Source organism: Myotis brandtii, unplaced genomic scaffold (assembly GCF_000412655.1).
Source record: "Myotis brandtii unplaced genomic scaffold, ASM41265v1 scaffold324, whole genome shotgun sequence".
NCBI classification, from domain to species: Eukaryota; Metazoa; Chordata; class Mammalia; order Chiroptera; family Vespertilionidae; genus Myotis; species Myotis brandtii.
The window spans coordinates 1,523,988-1,549,157 of NW_005362439.1; the positions used below are offsets into that span (position 1 = coordinate 1,523,988).

General features: G+C 49.0%; 1 protein-coding gene across 3 annotated transcripts in view; it reads left to right on the top strand.

Annotated features, from left to right (window-relative positions):
- The window catches only part of TSPAN18 (tetraspanin 18), a 182,380-nt gene that overhangs the window by 51,455 nt on the left and 105,755 nt on the right, over positions 1 to 25,170 (top strand). For all 3 annotated transcript variants that reach the window (XM_014543310.1, XM_005870745.2, XM_014543309.1), the window contains exon 2: positions 9,658 to 9,736. The gene's annotated coding sequence lies outside the window, so the exon portion shown is untranslated. The remainder of the gene's footprint in view (positions 1 to 9,657; positions 9,737 to 25,170) is intronic.

Here is a 25,170-nt window from a genome sequence, read left to right on the forward strand (position 1 = left end):
TCCCTCAAAACCCAATTTCCGCACAGATTTAGCCTGCAGTGACCTGCCACATGAAGAGCTTTAGTGAGGATCAATAGGCGTGGGTCCCTGGTGAGGGCTCCACGCCTGGTGCATATAAAATACGCTCGCTGCATGTAAAAAGCGAGACTGATGCTGGCAGAACATCTGGGGCATCCTAGCACCGTGGGTCCTCCTGCCCACTTGAAAGGCACGGTGCCCCGTCCCAGAGAGACTTGCTGACTTGCCCAAGGTCACACAGTGATTTAGAGGCAGAGCCCTTGGCCTCTAGGGTTCCTAGGCTGCGGCCCTTTCCAACGTACAGAACCCATCTTTGCTGAAGCCAGTCTGCCCTTTGCTTTCTGATCGAGGTGTGAACCAGCTCCGTCTGTAGTGCCTGTGTGGGCAAAGGGAGAGATGGAGGGAGCTATGGAGTCGAAGCTGGCTTTAGGGTGCATGAAGGTTTAGCTACCAGAGCAGGTGGAGAGGTGTCCTGAGACATGTGCGCAACACCTATTGTGCCTCCATCCCAGTGTGATGGGAGCTTTAAGAATGGAGAAGACCTGGTCCCCACCTGCACGTGTGGGAGAGACACATGCGAATTCAGTTCAAGGCCGGCGAGGCCTGTGCCTGGCTTCCCAGCACGCTGTGTGCTCTGGGAGCGTGTGGGAACACAGCCTTCTCCAAGCCTGACCCTGGCAGCCCCGCAGATGTGTTTATTTCTTCCTTTTCCACGTGGGAGGCCGGTGTCTGGCCGTGTGGTGAAGCAGGCAGCCTCTGGGCAGTGCTGCCTGGGCTTCAGATCCCTTCTGACCGCTCAGACCTATGATCTGAGGCCAACTCTTTGTGCTTCTGTTTCTGCATCTGGAGAATGGGGAGAGTGATAGTACCTTTCACATGGGGTGGTGGTGAGACCTTAAATGGGATCATCCACACAAAGTGCTTAGCTCCCCGTCCACAGATGGGATTTGCAAGCAGTTTGCATTAGCCATTAATTTGGGGAATTTTAGATGGGGGTGTTTCTCTATTTAAAATAATATTTATCACTTTTTTCCCTGATTACAAAAGTCACATGTGTATATATGCCGACTACCTAAAGATAACATTTTGCTGTATTTCTTTCCCCCTGTGCATTGTGTGTGTGTGTGGGGGGGGGGGGGGGGGGGCGGTGATTGGGCATGTGTTGCCAAAGTATAATTTTCAAAAAATTGTAAATTCTATAAAATCTCATATAAATGTAAAATGAACAAGGGTCGGAGATTGATTGAGCTCATTAATGTGGGAGCCAGCAGGAGGGTAAAGCTGGTTCTCCGGAGAATTAGAGACGCTGGTTATATAGGCACTGGAGAAAGAATGCTGGAATAGGTGGTTGGACGGGATACAAAGCTGGTTACTGCCCTACAGGGCAATGCAATCTTAACCTTTGGGGTTATCTTTTCTACGAGACCTACAAATCCACATGTAACTTCACCAGAGTTAAAGTTTACATTCCTCCAGAATCCACTGGATAATTCAGTAGTCCTTGGGGGGCCTGCTACTCAGTGTTCCAACATGATGTCGCAAAGACAGTCCTCTCCTGGCCTTATTTCCAGGTTTGGATCATTTTCCTCAACACCATCTATATGCTCTGGCTGAGCATACGCTACGAAGCCCTGCCCGCCTCCCCTTCAACACTTAATATTGCATCACATAAATTTTTCAAAAGCAAGTTTTGAAGCAGGACCAGAATTCCCCGAAGGGTGTAAACCCAGCTTGATTGAGGTCCCCCTCCTCCCTGGGGGTCCCCGGGCAGCCACACTTGCTTCTGTCACCACCATGTGTTTTTTTTTGTAACTGTCAGTTTCCCTGTCTCTGTCTAGACTGAGTTTCTTGAAATCAGGGATTTGTTGGGCTGGACTGTCCTCAGATCCTTCTCTCCCAAGCACCTAACACCAGCCCAGAGCAATTCATTTTGGAGATGCTTGCTGAGCGAGTGACCATGGGTGTTAGGAAAAATGGCCTTTGTCAGTTACTATAGGTGAACCTTGCTGATAGGAGCCAGCAGGCTCCTCTCTGGACCCAACAGAAGGCTGTGTCCTTCTGTTGAGTTAAAGACACTCCCAACCCCCACACAGTGTCACAACCTTTTCACGCCCCTGTCTCCGGTTCTGCCTTTTAATTGTGTTTGGAGGGCTCTACATGTACGCTCAACATAGGAAACCCATCTGTCTCTTCTCTGTAGGACTCTTAAGACTGAGCTCTCGGAGTTCCTGACTTTCTTTCTTAATCAAGGTCTTAAAGGGGTAAAAACTTCTTGGCCTTCAAGCTGGGAAGGGAGAAGTGTAGCTGGGAGGATTAATCTCTTCACTATGAATTTTAAAGCTCTCTTGTTCCACGTGTTGGGAAAACCCATCAAAATGCTAATTCTGCTGCGGTCCAACCTCCTGCAGACCCCTTTTTGCATTAGAATGTATTTAAGGGAGCCAGGAGGAATTACTAAGAATTGGGGTGTGGTTTTCCCCACCCCACCACCTTCCTGTGGGTTGTAAAGTCTGAGTTAACAGCCCCAGGTTGAGGAGGAGGAAGGCTGCGGTAGGCCATGGGGTTGGCCGAATTCCCTCAGCTCAGGTTATGAGTTCTCAGCTTTCGGCTTCCTTGTGAGCTGCAGGGTAGCCAGTTTGGAAACATCTCTATTACTGTCATGTGGCTTTTTCATACAGTCGTGTGTCACTTAACGACAGGGATATGTTCTGAGAAATGTGTTGGTAGGCGATTTGGTCATTGTGTGAACATCATAAAGCGCACTTACACACACCTCGGTGGCCTAGCCTGCTTCACACCCAGGCTACCAGCCTGTTCAGCATGGTCTGGTACTGAATATTGTAGCCACTTATAACACAGTGGTAAGTATTTGTGTATCTAAACATAGACAAGGGACAGTCAAAATACAATATAAAAGGTAGATGCTGCCCCTGTATAGGACACTTTGAATGAAGCTTGCCGGACTGAATTGCTCTGGGTGAGTGAGTGGTGAGTGAATGTGAAGGCCAGGACATTCCTGTACACGGCTGTAGACATTACCAGCACAGTACCCTGAGGCAACAGTACATTTATAAAACGACACGAGATTAAATCAAGCACAAGAGAAAACGATGCAACCAAGAGATGTGGTAAATAAACACGGGAGGGAACGAGGCTGCTGCCAGCGTGACAAGGCATCGTTTTTACAGCAAACTCTTTGTTCTTAATAAGCAGGAAGAGGACACTCTAAAATGACAATACAAAGTATAGTAAACACGTGAACCAGTAACATAGTCGTCGGTTACCATTATCAAGTGTTCTGTCCTGTACATAAGCGTGTGCGCGATACTTGCGTACGACTGGCAGCGCAGTAGGTTAGTTACACCAGCAGCACCACGAACACGTGAGGAATGAGTTACGCTGCGACTTCACGACAACATACAGCACCTGGGACGTGACTAGCGGACGGTATGATGGCTGCTCCGACCTCACTGGGCGATAGGAGTTTTTCGGCTTCATTATAATCTTATGGGACCAACACTGTATATATAAGGCCCGTTGTTGACCGATACCGCTAGGCGGCGCGTAACCATACTGCTACTCTCAGAGGTGGAGGTCCCTGTACATGTAAGACTGCACAGTGGATCCGAGTTGAGCTCAAGAGCTGGAATGTGTGGAGGCAGAATTAGGACCAAAGCCAAGTTCAGCACTAAGACCGTCTCTGCCTTTCCTGAACCAAGCACTGGAAGCACCGGTTATTCTCATGCCTTTGAACCCCCGGGTATCTTTGTGCAGACAGCCCAGTGGCCTGAGAACCTCTCAGATGCGTCCTCGGGAGGAGGGACCTATGGGTGGCCTCGTGCAGGCTGGACACAGGTGAGGTGGCTCTGGGGACTTCGGCTGAAAACAAAGTTGCGGGTTCTGGTCCTCAGCCTGATTCAGCTCTGTGAAAGCAGACGTGCTGCTTGGCCTCTTTGAGCCTCAGGTCCCTCCTTCGCTGGAGAGGACACAGGCCACGTGGTAGAAGAGTTACGTCTTCGTGTTTTTCGTGTGTTTTCTCATCCAGATGACACTGGAGTAGGGGCAGGCAGGCCAGGTTCCACCTTCAGGGACAGGTCTTTTAACATCAGGCTTCCAGGTCTGCCGGGCACCCCCTCTTTGCGAGAGTGAGGGAGCCTTACTTGGCAGACATGGTGGATAGAATCATTTGTGTTTTCTGTTTTCTCTTTTCCACCAACAGGGCATCCATGTTTAATTACATAAAAATGCTGCTGCTCACTTTCCTCATCTGCAGAATGGGAAGAGCGATGATACCCCCTGGCAGATGAATGTTATCTACAAGTGTGGGAGGCAGAAGATAAGTGTAAAATGAACTCCAGCAGATGGATGCAATGGGTAGCCATTGTTCTCACCTCCTGCTAACAGGAAAGCACTTCCAGACAGGGCAGGATAAGAGCAAGTGCAGGGCAGTGCCCTCAGGGGACAGGGGGTCCCAGGCTCCCAGAGGCTACACATTGCCCTTCCTGTTCCGCTGAGCATCCTGGTGGTGTCTGCTCACACGGGCACTACTGGGGAGAGCAGGAGAGACCCTGGCTGACATGTGCTGCTTGCAGCGAAGCCCAGACCTGATGGGAGGTGGGGTAGAGGGGAGATGATTATTAATGACAGTTGCATTAAGAATAAACAGCTTCACTTGTTAACTTACACTGGTACTTCCACCCTCCCAGGCCAAGAGCTAATGGACTCAGGTTGGGAGTTCCTTGCCCACTGGGACCCTTGCTAGCAGTGCCAACGCCCACTGTGCACTGCCCAATTAAATGTAGGAAGTGGCTCTCCCTTTATGGAGCAAAAATAAATCCCAATGTTTCTGAGAATGTCATGGCTCCCCCTCAGCCCCACAGTGACCCAGGGGCACAATTAGCAGGCCGATTCAGGGACTCATTATGGGAACAGGGTGAGCGGGGCTGAGTGAGTGGGCGGGGCAGACACTCTCCCAGGGAGACAAGTGCAGGTGGAGAGAAGATGCAGAGGCCGGATGCGGCTTCATTAGGGGCTGCCCGGGGAATAGCTGAGATGCAGGACCCAGCAGGAACTCCTCCTGAACTCGCCTTGGCTCCTCTCCCTCTCCCCCAATCCCACACCAACCCCCTGCGTTGCTAATTTAAAACAAAGCAATATAGAGCCCCAGCTTCGGCTTCGCTTCGGAGCCTTAAACTGCAGAGATTTTATCTGTCAATAAGCCCTGCATCAGCTGGCCGTGGCTCAGCCTGGATCCTGGGGCTTGGCGCTGGTGTGGGGACAAAGGACCCAGAGCTGAGCCACCTCCAGGGTCTCGCTGAGGACACTACCCCTTGTTGGGTCACAGGAACAAGAGTCCTTGTGGTCACAGGGCTCAGAAGGATAGCAGTTCCACCTAGGAGCCAGGAAGAGATATAGAGTGGCTGAAGGAGAGAGAGAGAGAGAGAGAGAGAGAGAGAGAGAGAGAGAAAGAGGCTGTATAGAAGCTAGCTGGGAAAAGCCTCATCACTGGGCTCATCACCTCCCTTCATCCTTTCCTTGCTGCCTCTTCCAGGAAGCCTTCCCAGTTCTCCTCTGAAATCCTACTGACTTGGAATCTAGGATATCAGAAGATTATAAAATAGTGGTTTTCAATGTTATCTGGAAACTTAATAAATAAAATATCAGAAAGTCCAGTTGCTGTGAATTAAGTGTTAGCATATGTCTGGGGTGTAGACCCCTGAGGGATGGAGGGGCGGAGGGAAGGATCTGAGAAGTATAGCTTGGAACCACTGGTCATGGCTACTACCATTTTTACAGTAAGTAGCAAGCAGATTCTATTTTACACAATTCCTGCTTCCTCTGTTTATGGACTGCTTATTTTGTGCCAGGTACCTAGGGAACCACTTACAATCTGTTAGCTCATCTAATCCCCAGCTCAGGCCCACCAGGTGGGGCTGTGATTGTCCACATTCTGCAGAGGAGTTCGGTTTGACTGTGGGGTCTGTGCGTATTGTGAGGCCCTGAAGGTGGGCCTGGAAAGGTGGGAAACCAGGGGTAAGATGATAAAAGTCCCCGTGTGCAGGCAATCGGAGACCAGGGGACCCACGGAAGCAGGAGGGAGATGCGGTGGTCCACATTGATGGGCCCAGTCCTATAGCAAAGGAGAAGGGAGCCTGTTTGCAGCAAGCAGACAGGCAGTGGTGAGGCTGATCCAGGCAGAAGGGGCAGGGGTGGTGGGGATGGAGAGTCAGGGATGATTTGAGAGACATGGGTGGAAGAGGAGCAAATATTGGGGAAAATTGAGAAGAGTCTTCAATGTGGGTGTCAGTTATGCAGGGCCCCCTGTTTTTGAAAATTCACAGAGTTTGCACTGCTGGGTATGTGTTCTATTTTAATTTAAAAATAGAGTAGGAACCATCAGGGTGAAAGTAGAGTAGGAAACATCATTAAAGTCTCTCCTCTGGGCGTCATCCAGGACACCAGAGTGGCTCTCAGAATTTGCCTTATAACCCAAGAGCTGCTTTTCCTCACACAGTGCACGTTTGCTTTGTTTGGAAGAAGAGGAGGAAAAAGATCTGAGCTTTGAGTGGAACTTTGCAAAATGGGAGGACTTGGCCAATAGTCCTCACATTTACTGCCATTGATTAGGTTCTTGCAATATTTCATGGAGTCTAAGGCACGCTTTGTTTTTTAAATATTTTAATGTCTCTGAAACCAGGATGCATCATATAAAAACTGACATGCCATAATTAATTAGCTGACCGTGTTTTCTTTCTTAGAAACCCATAGAATATAATCCAGAATCTTGTATTCAAGGAATAGGATAGTGTATGGCGGGCCCTCTGCTGAATCTTGTGTACACATTCCTCATGCAATCCTCACAACATCTTACGAGTTATCGGCTGTTGTGAGCCCTTTTTCCCAGACAAGGAGTGGAGGTGTGGAGTCAGAGAGTCCTTGCTCGAGGTCACAGAACTGGTTAGGGCTGGACTGGGCATTTCAGCCTGTGCCACCTCACATCTGTGGGATCTTAGTACAAAGCAAGACCAAGTCTGTGACCTGGAGGGTGGTGGCCCTTCCTTCCCACAGCCCAGGACAGCCAGGCCGACAGCGAACACCGTCACCCGGCTCACCGTCATGCGATGCTGCCTCTTGTCACCCAGCACCGGTCTCCCCTCTTGGCCTTAAACCCTGGGATTCTTTTCTCCCTCCCAGGAGGGCTCCGGGTCCAACATCTGCAGTGACCTCCCTCCTCCACGGAGAGGAGGGGGCTGAAATGAGATCTCAGGGAAAAGGGGGAAGACATTCCGAGCCCAGCTGGTTTCCCTCACACAATGAAGATCTGCTTAAATGGGAATTAGGATTAGTGCTGGGATTTGCCTCTCCGGGCAGAATGGTAATAAACTAATCTCTTCTCAGGCTGCAAGAAAGCAGAATTCCTGTGAAGACGGGAGACAGCTTCAGGCTCGGGAGCGCAAAAGCTGGGAAGTAATGCGGTTATTGACAGGCCTACGCGCCGCCGACATGTAGCCCCCAGCTCCTTCCCCGTGTGGCTGCGGCCTGTAATTTCGTTAATGTGTGACATTCACCCAGGCTGCGTGGCTGACAGGCATGCTTGACATTAATACGTGTTCCTCGTGGTCCCCAGAGATCATAAAAGCTCATTATCAGTTCTGAGCCAGTAAATGTAGTTCCCGGCTCAGGTGGGCCCGAGTCTTCAGAAATGCCCCCCGGGCGGTGAAGCAGTGGCCATCTGCGTGAGCTAAGAAATCTCCTCCTCCCTTTGTCCAGGGGACTCCAAGTCCCAGGCCACTGGGAGGTGACAGGAGCAGCCCTTCTGCCCACAGAACCCTGGCTTCCGATTTGCACTCAAGAAAAAGGGCTCCTCTGCCCTGCGATGGGAGGGGAAGCCACCCAGCATTTTGGGAAGGAGGTTTGTGTGCATCTAGTCAGAGCCTCTGCCCAGCCAACCCGCTTCTAGGCTTTTGGAAGTGCACGGACATTTCCACACAGAGATGTGGGTGTCACTGAAGGTTGCAATGGCTGGAAACAGAAATACCCCACATATCCATGGGGAGGAGGAAACTATATTGTGGAGCACAGGCACTCTGGGGCACTGCGCAGCTGTGAAAACGACTCCGAAGGTCTGTGTAGTGTCACAGTCATGGGTAGACATGATATCCCTGATAAGCGGCCTTGTATGTAGAACATCTGTGGCAGGATCCCATTTGTATAAAGTCACACTGTCTGCATGTGGGCTCACATAGAATGAGGTTTAGACGGGCACTCAGTACAGAGTCTTTGCAGAGATTCTATCTGTTAATTAGGATGCACGGGGAAGGAAGAACTTTCAGTGTGTAGTTAGAGAATTGTAGTTAGAAAATATATGTCCATGCATGTGTATATATATCATGAATTCCTCTGATTGTAGCCTTAGTCTGGCCCCAGTGCATGAGGTCCCCAGGCTGACAATGTCTGGATGAATGAGGTAGAGGTAGAGGTGGAGGCAATATCCTCCGGCCAAGCCCTGTTCCCCATCAGTTAGCAGGGAGCCCCGAGAATGCCCTCTGTGAGGACGGTGCACTGCAGAGCAGACCTTGCACTCACGCTCTCCTGCTTGCACCTCTCACTGTGGAGATGGCACTTGCACCAGGCTTGACTTCCCAGGGACCTGAGTTCTAGTGCTAGTTCTGCCCCCATTCAGAGCTATGACCCTGGGCAAGTTTATTTAATGCCTCGGAATCCCTGGTCCTCATCCCTGAAGTGCTAATACTTTCTCATAGAATTGGAGAGGGTGTCGGGATGATTGTCATAATTATTTGAGGTAGCCTGAAACTCGATCAGGCTTCCACTGCAGCCTGGCTATTGAGGGCAGCCGGAGCGGGGAGGGGGAGAGGGGAGGTCGGGGAACTTGGCTCTGCCCCGTCTGCTATAAGTTTTGCTTTTGTTCCTCAGCTGTGCACATGAATAACCTGGTCCCCTGGGACTGGCCTAAGCCCTGGCAGGCAGGTGTGTGGCCTGGGCACAGTGAATTTGATCCTTCTCCTGTGACCTGGGACTCAGTCATACGGACAGAGGAAGTGGGAGGGGCGGGACTTTGGCCCCTGCACTCTGGGACTGAGCTGTTTTTTCACCACCAACAGCCCCTCCTCTTATGACTTATCTCTTCATGGATTCCAGACCTTGAAAGGTTTGTTCTGCCCCAAAAGCCTGCTTTCATTAGACAATGATTAATTCCCTTTCACATTTCCAAAATTACTCAGAGCGCCGTTTTTCCGCCTAAGGAAAATGGAGTTCCCACACCAAGTTGATAATATTCTAGCTAGAAGCAAAGAAACATGATGCGATGTTGTAATTAGCATCTCTCAAAGTCATCACATGGACGTTGCACAGGCTCTGGGGCTGATGTTAGAAGACGGAAAATATGCCCCAATCCATAGGCCCTGGGGACGCCATCCTGGGAACCTGTGTGGGGCTGGGTGCTGAGTTCTGTCTTTCTGGCCATGGGGACCCTGTCTGGCTGCTGCACCTGCAGAGGTGCAAGGAGGGAGCATGCACTCAGAGAGTGGGTGCGTATCTGGACTGAGCTGGCCCCCAGAAGCCCCATGCCCTGCTAACCCACACCTTCTTAAAGCTTACTTCTCTCTCTTCTCCCTCCAGAGTGTCTTCTGAAGCCACCATCAGAGAGAGACCTCAAGAGAATCCTGCCACCCCTGAAAGAAAAGACCAGTTGAAAGAGGTATGATTTTGGCATCATGGTGGAGCGGCATCTCAACTCAGTCACATAAGAGGGTGTAATCTCCTCTCCTCTCCCTGCCCTCCAAGCCCGCCCTCCCTGAGTGAGAGAGCTCTCGACTCCTGCTGGGGAATGCAGGGCAGGTGAAGGGTCACTTTACTCTTGTCGCCACCCCAAATGTTTGTTCAGGAATGGGGAGCAAGTGTGATGTGTGGGGAGAGAGGCTGATGATCAAGTGGGGTCTCATGAGGCTGGTTGCCCTGTTGAGGGGACTGCAGGTCAGGGTTGCTCCTGAGTCCACCCAGGAAGTGAGGGCCGAGGGATTGGAGGGAGGGAGCCCTTGGAGGGGGGCTGCACCAGCCGCCTGATGGCATTTGCAGTTTTGGTTGCCTCTGGTGCCCGTGGTGGGGAAGCACTGGGTTACTGTCCTCATCACTGATCTGAGAGTCCCCTGCTCTCCCAGTTCATCCTCTCACTTTCGGACTGTGCTGGCCGGCCAGGATTTTCCCAGCTGCAATCCAAGGCAGGTTGGCCAGCTCCCCGAGGCAGGTAAAGAGGGGCCAGGCTGAGGCCCGAGTGGACAGCCTCAGAGAAGTGGTGAGGCCTGACACCGGTGTGGGCTCTCTCTCCCCCTCAATAGCGCCTGTGCCCTGCAGCGCCCCAGCCTGGCCAGCTGTCGGGCCACAATCTTAATTGTAAGCCTCCTGCAGCAGATGTCCTAGCCTCACAGGAAGCTATTGCCTTATCACAGCACCTGGGTCTTGCATGGCTTTCTTACTCAGGAGAAGGCTCTGAAAGTGAGTCAGAAAAGGCTTAACTTCCCCAGGACCTTTCTGCTACGGATGTTTCTCTAATCAGAGGAAGCTGAGGGCCTGGGTGAACGAAGGGAAAGAATCTCCTTTTTTAAAGTATACTTTTACTGATTTCAGAAAGGAAGGGAGAGCGAGAAAGAGATAGAATCATCAATGATGCCCCACACTGAGTATGGAGTCCGAAACCCAGGCATGTACCCTGACAGGAAATCGAACCGTGACCTCCTGGTTCATAGGTCGACGCTCAACCACTGAGCCATGCTAGCCAAGAATTTCTTTAAGTACATGAAAAAGAAGCAAGCGTGTTATTGTTCCTGGGTTATCTTCAGGGAAGCTGTGCAGGGAGCGGAATGATTTGGCCTTACCCCTGTTGTTAGCCAGGAAACAGATCAATGTTAGAGTCACAGGAAAAAGACAAAGAGGACCATATGGCCACAGGCAGACAGGCATGTGCTGTTGTGGGAAATGTTTGCTGGGGTTTGGGAGTCAGACTGATGGAGGCCGAGTCCCAGCTCCGCCTTCTCAGTAGCTGTTTGACTTCAGGCGAGCGATTTGATCTCCCAGAGCCTCAGTTTTTGGCAAACCACTGGGTGGTTGTGAGGGCGAGGAAACTGCCAGCACGACATACCTGTTTGCTTTGAGCGATGGCAGTCCCCTGGAGTAATGTGGCCTCCCAAGGTGACCTCTTTGAAGAGGCGCAGGCTCTTGAGATGTGAGAGCTGGGTGTTATGACCAAACAGTGGGGTTACCCTGGAGACACATACCTCTTTCCGTGCCTGGTCTAAAAAAGGTCTGAGTATGGGACTGGGTTGTGTCAGCTCTCCGTTCTGAGAGCTGGGGGCCACCTCGGGTATGAACTGTTCTTCCCGAGCCTTTATCCCGTGGTTTACACTTGGCCCTGATGATCTTCCCTGGGCCCTTTCTGTAGATAATAGCTGATCCTCCCCACAACCCAAGAAGCAGGTATTAATACAATTTTTATAGGTGAGGACAACTGGGGTCCCTAGAAGTAAATTACTCTAGTTTTCACCTCTAAAAAGCAGCAAGTTTATTAGGACCCAAACACAGAGCTCTTGCCCCAAGGGTAGCGTGCTTGCTATATCACCCCACAGCACCCACAGTGGCCATGTGGCACCCCTGCGCCCCTATGGAGCATCCTGTGTGTGCACATAGCTGCACCCCACAGCACCACAGTGGCTTCCCATGGTGGCAATGACAGCACCTGCACTGTGGCTCCCCACAGGACGCATAGAGGCCAGGAAGCACCCACAGGACTCAGCATCACCCCATAGCACTCATGGTAGTGCCCCTGTGTCCATAGAGCATCCTGCATGCCCACAGTGACACCCCAGGGTGCCCATGGTAGCACTCTTCCCATGTTCTCTACTTGGCTTTGCATGGACTTTGCAAAAAGGGAAGTCCCTAGTGTCTTTATCTCCCAGCCAGACCTCTGCAACGGGCCGAGCTAGCGAGCCAAGGCAGTTTCTAGGAGGCATCGGGACCTTCCTCCTGCTGAGATCTGAGAGTGGGATCTTATATTTCGGCCCCTGATTAATTTCGAGTTAACTTTTGTAGTATATGGTGTGAGATAGGGGTCCAACTTCATACTTTTGCATGTGGTTATCCAGATGTCCCAGCACCATGTGTGGAAGGGGCTATTCTTTCCCCCATTGAATAGTCTTGGCCCCCTTGTTGAAAATCAGTTGGCCATAGATGTGTAGGTGTGTTTGTGGATCTGCAATTCCATTCCATCGGTCTATGTGTAGATCCTCATGCCAGCACCATGCTGTGCTGAGTACTATTGCTTCATGTGTAACTTTGGAGGAGTGTTAGCATATTTTAAAGCTCCCCAGCTGATTCCACAGTTGAGCACTACCGGTTTTCAGAGGAGGTTGTCCCAGCACCATGTGTAGAAGGGGCTATTCTTTCCTCCATTGAATAGTCTTGGCCCCCTCATTGAAAATCAGTTGGCCGTAGATATAGGTGTGTTTGTGGATTTGCAATTCCATTCCATTGGTCAATGTGTAGATACTCATGCCAGCACCATGCTGTGCTGAGTACTGTTGCTTCATGTGTAACTTTGGAGGAGTATTAATATATTTTAAAGCTCCCCAGGTGATTCCACAGTTGAGCACTACCGGTTTTCAGAGGAGGATGGGGGCACTGTTAAGGTGCCCAGTCGGGAGGCTGCTGGGATGACCCAGGGCAGTGCAGGGGGAGAGGATGCAGCCCTGAAGCCAAGCCACAATCATGGCAGTGAAGAGGCCACTATCGAGTTGAGAGAGGGGAATGAGGGAGACATCCTGATCCGCCCTGATTCTGGGGCGGCCTCATGGATGACAAAGGTGAGAACAGAGGCCAGTGTTTCAGGTGAGCTTGATTAAACTCCAACCCACACCCAAAATGGTTTGGAGGAAGACCTGGGTCCCAGTCACAGCTCTGCTCCACTGTGTGACCTTGGGCTAGTTGCTCCACCTCTCTGAGCATCCTCATGGTCTCTGTAGGACCAATATTCTCTGCTATGCATGCAGAGGGTTGGGGGAGGGTCATATGGGTCACTCTATGAAGGCTGAAGGGCTTGCAGTGGTTCTCAACCTTCCTAATGCCGCGACCCTTTAATACAGTTCCTCATGTTGTGGTGACCCCCAATTTCATTGTTACAAATTGAACATAATTAAAGCATAGTGATTAATCACAAAAACAATATGTAATTATATATGTGTTTTCCGATGGTCTTAGGAGACCCCTGTGAAAGGGTCGCGACCCACAGGTTGAGAACCGCTGGCTTACAGACAACTGAATTCGAGGTAGAATCTCCGCCCCAAAGTTCTTGCCAGGTGGTTGTCAATATCAGCCTCACCGCCTCCAGGGTTTGGGGCTGATGGCCTCCATTGCGGCCTGTGCTGCCTGGGGCTGTTTTGGGCTGTCTCTATAGGTCAGAGTGTCTCCTTGTGCTGAGCTGACATCTATTTTCTTGTACCCTCCGTCTACTTGCCCCAAATCTGCTTTGTGGGGCTGCATCACCCCTTTCCCTCCAGGCTGTTCTCCAGCATCTCTACCTCCCCCTTCTCATCTGCTGGCTAGAAGGTCCTGGTCACCTCTGCCTCCCTCTGAGGATGCCAGAGGGCGAGCATGGCTTTGGCATTAGATGAAGCTCAGGACTGTTTTTTAGCTAGTTACTAGGTTGGGCAAATGAACTCAGTTTATTCTCCTGTTAGACGAAGAGAGTCATGACAATTGTAGACTCATGGTCAAGATTAAATGAGGTGACGGTTGTCAAACATGTTGTCCATTGCCTCGGAAGGAATCCACATTCCAGAAAACGGTGGCTATCATTGCCATTGTCATCTGAACACCACCCCTCAGTTTTCTCTAATTCTGACTGGTGGGGTACAAGCCCTGAGTTTAAGCACAGGAAGGGCCGCAGCCCCCAGGCCTCATCTGCCTTCCTGGCTTCCCCCTCGCTCTCTGTCTGGGACACGTATGCGAGGGGACGGGATGACAGGTTCTCACCACCCATTTCCTGCTCACTCAGCCCAACGTCTGCCAGAGCTTCTGGCCTCAGGCCAGCCTCACGTCCACATGGGACGCGTGGCAGCTCCCTGGTCCTTTTCTCCCTTCTTGGCCCTTTTCCATCCCAAACCCTTTCCTTCTTTTCTTTTTCAACTTGTTTTACATTTACTCAGGAAGGTTCATCCCAGGGCCACATACCTGTTGGTCCTTCTAGGAGGCCAAGTTGGTGGGGTGTCCCCTCGGGGATGCCCCGTCTCCCTGGCATGGGTGGCTGGGAGAGCAAGGCCAGGCAGACCCATCACCGTGTGGGGTGACCTCCTTGACATCATGGAGAGATAAGAAGAAGTCTTCCTTTCCGCCATCTAAAGAATGAGCAAATGATTGCTTTTCTGTTTATGCAGCAAAACTTAGCAGAAAGCCCGCCTAAGAGGCTTTTCTTTGTTGTTTTAAAATAATGACTTATATCCACAGTGTGAATCACAGCTGAATTTTCAAACACCCACCAGGTAGGGCAAAGAGGGAGGGAGGAAGACCACAGGTGCGGGTGCCATGTCAGCATTGGAGGGGGCCGCACAGCTGTGCAATGGCAGAGGTGGGCCTAGTCTGCCAGTCTTCCCGACGGGTGGTCACTTGGCCCCTCCCAGCTGTAAGCATCTACCGGTTTTCAGAGGAGGATGGGGCACTGTTACGGTGCCCAGTCGGGAGGCTGCTGGGCAGGGCCGTGTTAGAAAAGGAAGGCACTGTGGGATCGAGGAAGGAGACTGGGCTCTGGACTCAGGCCTTTTTTTAAAAAAAATCAGCTTATTTTCAAGAGCAGTTTTAGGTTCATAGCAACACTGAGGGTAAAGTGCAGAGTCACCATCGTCTCCCCCCCATACACACACCTAGGGCCTCCCTACTCCTGACATGGCACCACAGTGGGACATATATTGCAATCGATGAACCTACTGTGACACATCATTATCACCCAAAGCCCATCCCAGGTTCAGTGTTGGTGTTGTGCCTTCAATGGGCTTTGACAAATGTATAATGACATGTACCCACAAACAGAGTATCATACAGAAGTTTCACTGCCCTAAAAATCCTCTGTGCTCCGCCTATTCTTTCTTCCCTCCCTCTTAAGCCCTGGCAATCACTGATCTTTTTACTGTCTTCATAATTTTGCCTTTTCCAAAATGTCATAGAGTTGGAATAATATAATATGCTGCCTTTTTCCGATCGGCTTCTTTCACTTAGTAATATATATTTGTTTCCTCCGCATCTTTTCATGACTTGATAGCTCTTTTCTTTTTCCATTTTTCTTTATTGTGGTGAAATATATATCACATAAAATTTACTGTCTTAGCCACTTTTAAGAGTACAATTCATTAGTATTAAGTGCATTCACATTGTTGTACAACTATCACCGCTATTCATCTCTAGAACTCTTTTTATCTTGCAAAACTAACTCTACACCCATTAAATAACAACTCCCTGTCCCGCTCTTTCCCCAGCTCCTGGTAACCACCAGTATACTTTCTGTGCCCATGATTTTTGTTACTCTGAGTACCTTATATAGGTGGAACCATATAGTATTTGTTTTGTGTGTGACTGATTTATTTCACTTAGCATAATGTCCTCAAGTTTCATTCATGTTGTAGCATAGGTCAGAATTTTCTTCCTTTTTTTGTATGTGCCTAACTACATTTTGCTTATCCACTCATCATCAATGGACACTTTTGTTTCACGGTTTAGCTATTGTGAATCATGCCGCTAAGCTCATTTCTTTTTAAAGCTGAATAATATTCCATTGTCTGGGTGTGCTATGGTTTATTTATCAATTCGTCTCCTGAAGGACATCTGGGCTGTTTCCAAGTTTTGGCAATTATGAATAAAGCTGCTATAAATATCTGTGCACAGGTTTTTTGTGGACATACGTTTTCAACTCATTTGGGTAAATACCAAGAAGCGCGATTGCTGGGTCATATGGTAAAAGTATGTTTAATTTTGAGGGAAACTGCCAATCTATCTTCCCAAGTGGCTGTACCATTTGCATTCCCACCAGCAGTGTATGAGAGTTCCTGCTGCTCCACATCCTCCCAGCATGTAGTGTTGTCAGTGTTTTGGATTTTGGCCATCCTAATCGCTTGTAGTGGTATCGCGTTATTGTTTTAATTTGCAATTTCCTAATGACATATGATGTTGAGCATCTTCTTTCTTACATGCTTGTTTTCCATCTGTATATCTTTGGTGACTTGTCTGTTCAGGTCTTTTGTCATTTCTTAATCTGTTGTTCATTTACTTATTGCTCAGTTTGAAGAGTTCTTTGCTATTTTGGATAATAGTCCTTTACCTATATATCTTTTGCAAATATTTTCTCCAACTCTTTGTCTCCTCTTAACAGTGTCTTTCAAAGAGCATCGTTTTAAAAATTTTAATGAAGTTCAGCTTATCGTTTTTTTAAATAGATAATACCTTTGGTGTTGTATCTAAAAAAAGTTATTGCCATACAAAAAGTCATCTAGATTTTTCTTCTGTGTTGTCTTTTAGGAATTTTAGAGTTTTGAGTTTTACATTTAGGTTTGTGATCCATTTTGAGTGCATTTTTGCAAGGATTGTAAGATCGGTGTCTAAATTCACTCTTTTGTATATGGAGGTCTGGTTGTTCCAGCACCATTTGTTGAAAAGACTACCTCTTCTCCGTTGCATTACCTTTGTTCCTTTGTCAAAGATCAGGTGACTATATTTATGTGGGTCTATTTCTGGGCTCTCTGTTCTGGTTCACTGATTTATTTACTATTTCACTACTACCACACCGTCTTGATTAATGTAGCTTTATAGCAAGTCTTGAAGTCAGGTAGTGTCAATCCTCCAGCTTTGTTCTTCTTCAATATTGTGTTGACTATTCTGGGTCTTCTGCCTCTCCACATAAATTTTAGAATCAGTTTGTCAATATTTACAAAACAACTGGCTGAGATTTTGATTGAGCTTGCATTGAATCTGTAGATCACATTGGAAGAAACTGACATATTGACAATATTGAGTCTTCCTATCCATGACTATGGAATGTCTATCCAATTATTTACTTCTCCTTCAATGTCTTTCATCATAGTTTTGTAGCTTTTCTCATATAGATCTTGTGAATATTTTGTTACATTTATACCTAAATATTTTATTCCTTTTGGTGCTAATGGAAATGGTATTGTGTTTTAAATTCAGATTCTACTTGCTCATTGCTGGTATATAGGAAGCAATTGATTTTTGTATATTAACCTTGTATTCTGCAACCTTGCTTTGCTATAAATGCTTATTAGTTCCATGAGTTTATTATCACATTTTTAAAAGATTTTCTACACAATCAGGGCATCTGTGAACAAAGACAGTTTTATTTCTTCCTTTCCAATTTGTAAAAATAACCCCACAAACCTGTGGGGGGAAAAAAAGCTTCCTTCTCAATAATCAAAAGAAAACTTTGTCGTATTGTATTAGCCAGGGCTCCCAGTACAATGTTGAAAAGCAGTGGTGAGAGGGGACATCCTTGCCTTGTTCCTGCTCTTAGTGGGAGAGCTCTTGGTTTCTCACCACAAGTATGGTGTTATCGGTATGTTCTTTGCAGATGTTCTTTATCAAGTGAAGGAAATCCCCCTCTATTCTTGGATTGCCAAGTTTTTCAAAAATCATGAATGGATGTTGGATTTTGTCAAATGCTTCTTCTGCATCTACTAATGTAATCATGTGATTTTTTCTTCTTTAGCCTGTTGATGTGATGGGTTACTTTAATTGACTTTTGAATGCTAAACCAGCCTTGGATACCTGGGATTAATTCCCTGGCTCTGGTCTATAATTCTCTTTATATATTGCTGGATTTGATTTGCTATTACTTTCTTGAGGATTTTTGTATCCATGTTAATGAGAGATATTGCCCTATAGTTTTCTTTGTCTGGTTTTGGTATTAGGGTAATGCTGGCCTCCTAGAATGAGTTATTAAATACTCTTTCTGTTCATATCTTCTAGAAGAGATTGTGGCGAGTTAGTATAATTTCTTACCTAGGTGTTTGGTAGAATTCACCAGTGAACCTAAATGGGCCTGATGCTTTCTGTTTTAAAAGGTTATTAATCATTGATTCAATTTATTTAATAGACACAGGCCTGTTCAGATTGCCTATTTCGTCTTGTATGAGTTTTGGCAGATTGTGTCTTTCAAGGAATTAATCTATTTTATCTAGGTTAGTAATTTATGGGCATAGAATTAGTCGTAGTATCCTTTTATTATCCTTTTTTATAATTTAAATTCTTTATTGTTTAAAGTATTACATAAGTCTCCTTTTCCCCCCATTGACCACTCCCCAGCCACTCCCACCCCTCAGCATATACCCTTACCCTCTACTGTCTGTATCCATTGGTTATGCTCATATGTATGCATACAAGTCCTTTGGTTGATCTCTTACCCCCTCCTCCCCCACCTTCCCTCATAGGTTGGACAGTCTGTTTGATGCTTCTATGTCTCTGGTTCAATTTTTGTTCATCAGTTTATGTTGTTTATTTTATTTCACAAATTAGTGAGATCATGTGATATTTATCTTTCTCTGACTGGCTTATTTCGCTTAGCATGATGCTCTCCAGTTCCATCCATGCTGTTGCAAATGGTACGAATTCCTTCTTTTTTACAGCAACGTAGTATTCCATTGTGTAGATGTACCACAGCTTTCTAATCCACTCATCTGCTGATGGGCACTTTGGCTGTTTCCAAATCTTAGCTATTGTAAATTGTGCAAGGACAGTAATCCAGTTTCCGTTTCCTGTCCTCACAACCACTGTGTATCATGGCTTAGTGCAGATCTACTGTGTAAGTGGGGGAATATCAAGTGGCATCGGGGCTGGAGATGGGAACTGGCTACAGAGAACTCCAGGGATCCTAAATCCTTATTCTCCACACGGAGATGAATGTGTGTAGCAGAATCAGCTTGAGTTGGGTCTGGTTGGATAAGTGGATGTTCTCTGAACCAACTGCCATGTAAGCACCATGTTTATTAAAGATTAAGGTATAGCAGTGCATTCATTTGAAGCTTACATACATATTAAAACTCATCAGCGACTATAGCAATTGTTAAGAACTTAGAGCGACAAAAGATTTTTTTTTAAGGCAGAGTGTTTTATCACTGACATTGTTTAGAATTGTCAGCTTTTCATGTTTTGTTTTGTTTTGTTTGCTTTTTAATTATCTAGAGACAATTCATCCCCTATGGCCTACAGATTGCTCCCACTGCCCCACCCTTGGCACGCCAATACGGAGGTGTTAACAAGTGGGTTGTTGCTGGGGGTAGGGGAGGGGCGGAAGGTACACAGAAAATCCTGAAAAGGAGACCTGTGGCTGGTCCTGCAGTGTGACCAGGTAGCTTCCAGGTGGGATAGGTGTAGAGGGCTTTGTAGGGGTCTAGTCTAGGCTGAGGTGGAGGCAGCACAGAGCGTGGTGTCCAGGGGACCCTCAGTTGGTAGGTATTTGGCTCCGGTTCCTGATGGCTCCAGTTATTAATGCCGTCTGGGTACAGTGCCTAGCGTTACAGAGAGCCAGACACTGAAAGCTTCATCCTCAGGGTGACAGTGTGCCCTGGTGGATGTGAGGCTGCACCCCTCCTGAGGACACGTCCAGCCTTGCACAGTGGGATGCCTGCCTCGCCTTCTCTCTCCTTCCCTTTCCTTTTCGGCCACGCGGTCCTTGGAGGCAGCCATTCTATAAAAAGCCTCATAAATACCAGGAGGTAAGGATCCAGGGCTTTTGGTTTTTATTTCTGCCCCGACTCCCTGCAGAGCCTTTTCTGTAGGAAATGTCCCTTTGGAGCTGAGATTTGCTCCCAGACCTCAAAGACAAGGCTTCTTAGGAACACGCATCTGTTTAAACTGAACTTGCACCAAGAGGCAGGCATGTCCCCAGGAGCGGGCCGGGCGGAGCAGGAGGTGCAGAATCTGCTCTCTGGCTCGGGGAGCTCCCAGGCCTGTCCTGCATCCTGCAGTGTGTCCCCTGGCTGGGTGGTGGCTCTCTGCAGAGGACTGGGGAGCAGGGGACCTCAGGATAGAGGCTGGGCTTTGAGCTGCCTGCTGTCCACATACCTCCCCGGTCCATGACCGCAGGGTCCGCCCCAGCCAGGAGCAGCGAGGAATCTCAGGGTGACAGCGGTTCCTCCAGCCGGGACGGCCCGTGACCCTCAGAAGTCACTTTCCAGCTGGGATTTCCCAACTCTTGGCATTTGTACCGACTGGTCCTTCTTTACTCTCTTTCTCATTCCCCGAGCATCCTTTGGGATACCAAGATTAAAAAATCCCAGTCCCTGGCTTCAGCGAGCTCAAAATCTGATAGGAAACCTGATTCACTCAAAGATAAGAAAAGTTGGCGGTGCCCTAACCGGTTTGGCTCAGTGGATAGAGCGTCAGCCTGCGGACTGAAGGGTCCCAGGTTCGGTTCTGGTCAAGGGCATGTACCTTGGTTGCGGGCATATCCCCAGTAGGGGGTGTGCAGGAGGCGGCTGATCGATGTTTCTCTCTCATCGATGTTTCTAACTCTCTATCCCTCTCCCTTCCTCTCTGTGGAAAGTCAATAAAATATATATTAAAAAAAAAGTTGGCGGTTTTGTGTGCGTGTGTACGCTGCGACTATGAAGACAATAGAACAACGTTACAGACAGCTTGGAACTAGAGGAAGAAGAAGTCATTCAGTCCCCCTCTCCGGACAGGAGGCCCACTCGTTTCCTGCTTTTGTTCCCGCTCAGGCGCACGTTCAGCAGAGCTGCCTCCAGAAGGTCCGTGCAGTTTGGCTTCCTGCTTTTCTCTGCTCACCGTCCTGCATCGAAGCTGTGCGGGACCTTCCTGGGCAGCGCGGGCCAGGGGACGTGCAGCTTGTCTCCTCTGCTAGATGCGTGCCTCTGGGAGGAGGAGCCAGGTCTAGTCGATTAAACCACAGACACCCCGATGAAACTTGAACTTCGTGTAGACTATGAGTAATATTTTAGTGGAAGTCCCATGGCATGTGAGTCCCACCCTCGGCACGCCAATACAAATAAAAAAATATCTGTTGTTTATCTGAACTTTAAACTTAACTGAGCATCCTGTACGGTATTTCATCCAACCATTCCCTGTCTGGAGAGTGTCTCTTTGCAGGTGTGTATCAATGCTGCTTTGTTTAAGGACAGAGAACGCTATCTGATTGATGTGTCTTCTTTCTCATTTTGTGGGGAGCACCCTCCCTCACTTGAATCTCTCCCTTCTCTTGATTGTGCCTCTCTGACCACTCCGATCTCCCCTGCTCTGTGGCAGGTCTTGGGGTCTAGCCCCGATGGTCCCCCTAAGCACATCCCTTCCCCAGCCTCTTTCTGCGAGCTTCCAATGACTACAGATGTTGGGCTTGCTCCCTGTGGGAGGTGAATTAGCACTCCCTCTTGGGCCCCTCAGGCTGCTTTCTCCAAAGCCACTTTGGCAGTGATGGATCTAAGCAGATTGTCCTTGGAGTAGAGGGAGCAAAGGTTCGAGGGTGTTGGTCCAGGGGCTGCAAACCCACAGAGGCTTCCCTCCCCCCAGCATCTTTATCTCCATCAATGAACTTATTTTTCATTCTAAGGCAGCTTCAGGGTGATAAAAACATGAATCTAACTGGAAGACAGTAAAAAAAAAAAGCGATTGACTGGAGACGAGGAAGACAGTGTTGCCTTGTGGTTAAATGGATTTTCTGCTTAACTGAGGGTTAAGGAGCAGACTCGTTTTGATCCAACCTCTGTTGCTGCAAATCTTTCTAAAATGTATTAGCCTGCTCCCTGGTTTTCCTGAGTGCACCATAATGACCATAATTGAATCTCTTTGCTGGCGAGGCATCCTGTGGGGCGTCGGGCGCACGGTTGGAAATGTCAGTCCTCTGGGTACAGCCGGTTCTCACGCTTTAGAGCCTGTGGCGTAGGCTGTGTGCTTTGCCATGGTCCGTATTCACTGCCACTTCCTGTCTTCCCAGTTACCCTGGGGTGGGGCTCAGGAAGAGACCACGTTACAGATGTGGAAACTGAGGTCCAGCTAGTGAAGGACCTGCCCCAAGTCACTCTCTGATTGGTGGAGGAGCTCGACCTGAAGCCAGCAGAGGTGGCCCACGGTGGTGAGTTGGCCCAGACTCCAATCCTGGCTCTCACTTGCGAGCTGGAAGACCATTAAGCTATGTGAGCCTCAGTTTCTTCACCCATGAATTGGGCATAATAACCTTTCCTTGACAAGCTTTGCTGAGATTAAGTGAGGTGATGATGTGAGTGGGCTGCACATCAGGGCCTACGTATACTGAAAAGAAAAATGGCACACACATACTCTCTCCCTGACAAAATCAAATGTGCCGTGGTCTGGGGCCCTGCATCCATCTTCTTCCCACGTTCCTGCCTCCCCTCCTCCATACACTAGTGGTTTTGCATACAGACCCAGAGCCAGAATGTCTGGGTTTAATCCTGACTCTGTTCCGTACTCCCTGTGCAACTACATTCCTGGATCTCAGTTTCCCCATCTATATGATGGGGATGATAATAGTAACATGCCTCCTAGGGATGCCATGATGATTCAAAGCAAGAGAGCTTGTCTTGGGGCAAGTGTTTTACACTTTTACACTTTTATTTGCGTTGTCATCCTAGGACAGTGATGGCGAACCTATGACACGTGTGTCAGAGGTGACACGCGAACTCATTTTTGTGGTTGATTTTTCTTTGTTAAATGGCATTTAAATATATAAAATAAATATCAAAAATATACATCTTTATTTTACTATGGTTGCAAATATCAAAAAATTTCTATATGTGACACTGCACCAGAGTTAAGTTAGGGTTTTTCAAAATGCTGACACGCCGAGCTCAAAAGGTTCGCCATCACTGTCCTAGGACTTGGTTGAGTCCAGGTTAACAAGCTTTCCTGGATGTGTTCATATCCCCAGCATGTTAGCGGGATTGGGCTCAGGGCCCGAGCTCCCTGTTGGTGCCCCCAGAGTTTGCACGGTCAGTCTGGAGAGGGAGATAGAGACCCCCCTCTCTTGAGTCTGCTTCCTGCCCCTGTCTGGCTGATGTTTACCCTTCCTGGGGTGCTCAGGGAAGGACACCAAGAGGACCCTGGGTAACTTCTGAGGGGCCCTGGTCACTGAGTGGAAGACTCCTGCCCTGACAGAGACCCTGCCCAGGGGATGCTGGCTTCAAATCGCCCCTCTGTACGTCATGCGTTTCTAGCGTTTAAGAAGGCATTTGTTTTTCTCCTTATCAAGGGCTCCACTTGGAGCACAGAGGCCTATCTGTGTGTGACCTCTGGACCCTCCAACGGGAAGTCGTGCTGGGGGCGAGGGTGGGGGGGACAGTTTGCCAAGCCAAACCCTGGCCAGGGAGGCCACCTGTTCTGGCCTCTGGGATGCTGGGTCAGCTACTCCTGGGGCCTTGCAGGCAAAGCTACTTCAGCTCCTGCGTGACCGGCACTGGCTTCTGCCAAGCCACCCCCTGGCTCTGTAGGTGAGCCACTTCCGGACACCTTCTGGGACTCTTTGGGGGTAGAGGGGTGGTTACAGCTAAATAAATGTAGTCACCCTGGTATTTTAGGACAGAAACAGCGGTCTGTGTGCAGAGCCCCTGGGTAGGCTGGTTTATTTATGCGTTTCTTTTTAATGGGAAGGCTGAGAGAAATTACGTGGTTTGTGAATATTTACAGGCAAATTACTTCAGGGAGGAAATGAATTCATTCTCTCTCCTCTCCCACTGTTAACAGATCACACTGTGGTTCCTGCCGCCTGCCTCCCACATCCCTCTTCTTTCTTGCAACTCCTTCAAGTCTACGCCTGCTGCAGAAGGAGCAGCTGGGTGGATGTGTTGGTGTAGGGCTCCGTGCATTTATTGGGCACCTGCGGTATCCGAGGTCTGGCTCAGGTGCCGGGGATACTGAGGTGAACACCGCGTCTGTTCTCGCGGGTCTCCCGTTGAGGGGTGTGTGCACGAAGAAGAGCATTGCTCTGTTGGAGGAACCAGTTGCTCTGTCTGAGGCCCCGGGTCCTGCCGAGCCGAGGGAGGAACTGGCCGGCCGCCGTGGGCCTTGTGAGGGCCGCAGGCAGGGGGGTCTGTCCTGGGAACCTGCCCCAGCATTGACCCTGAGCCCTGCTCAGTGGGAGAAGCTCCCATTGTGCTCTCTTTCCTTCTAGCTTTGTGTGTTCCTCCTCTGTTCTCTCCCCTCCCCCAGGGTCCCTGTGGGCTGTGTCCTCAGTTTAAACCCAGGTCATGTGAAGGGAGATCAGCCCTCTGCCCTCGGGATTCTGAAACGGGGCCAGGGAGAGAGTAGACATTTCAAACTGTCTAGAGCCTCCCCAGGCCTGGCTGCCCTCAGATGCTAATACAAAGCACTGGGCCCTTTCTGTATTCAGTGAGGGCCCCTCTTTGACTTGCTACAGGAAGGAAGGAGTGAGGCAGGCCAGCTGGGCAGATCCTGGGGAGGTTTAATGGGGGAGGGGGAACCTTCCTAGGCTGGGAACCTTTGGGGTCAGGGCTATGACGGACATTTGTCCCCCTGGGAGCAAATGGAGCATGTCACCGTGGCCTTTTTTATATAGAGACTGCCTTCAATTGCTCCTAATGGGCACACACACACTTGTTGCACACCAAGCCTTCACATTCTCCCTGCACATGCCTACCCATATGCCTAAGCATGCCTGTGCACATGCCTGCACATACCTACTCACACTCAACCTGCACCCACTCACCACCCACACATCATTCCCTTTGCAGATTACCTTTCTCCAAACACAGGTTCTGCCTATTCCTCTCCACCCTTCATGTGCCCTCTCCCTCTCTTTCTTTCTCTCTCTCTCTCTCCCCTCTCTCTCATGCTGCAACCCAACTTTTGGATGATCTTGCTTGTTCTGCAGCTCATGGTCTACAGAACTCTGGATTACCTAGGACCCTGTACCCAGATGCTGAGCCCATCAGGGGCTCTGGGGAGAATGGGGAGACTGAGTCAGGGAGTAATCCTGGACCCACTGCAATACCGTCTGAGGCTGGGTGCATGTCCTGACCCCTTTTGTTTTACACATCTATTCATCCATTCGCTCATTCGTTCCAGCTCATAGCGGTAGCAATGACCCAGCAAAAGCATGGC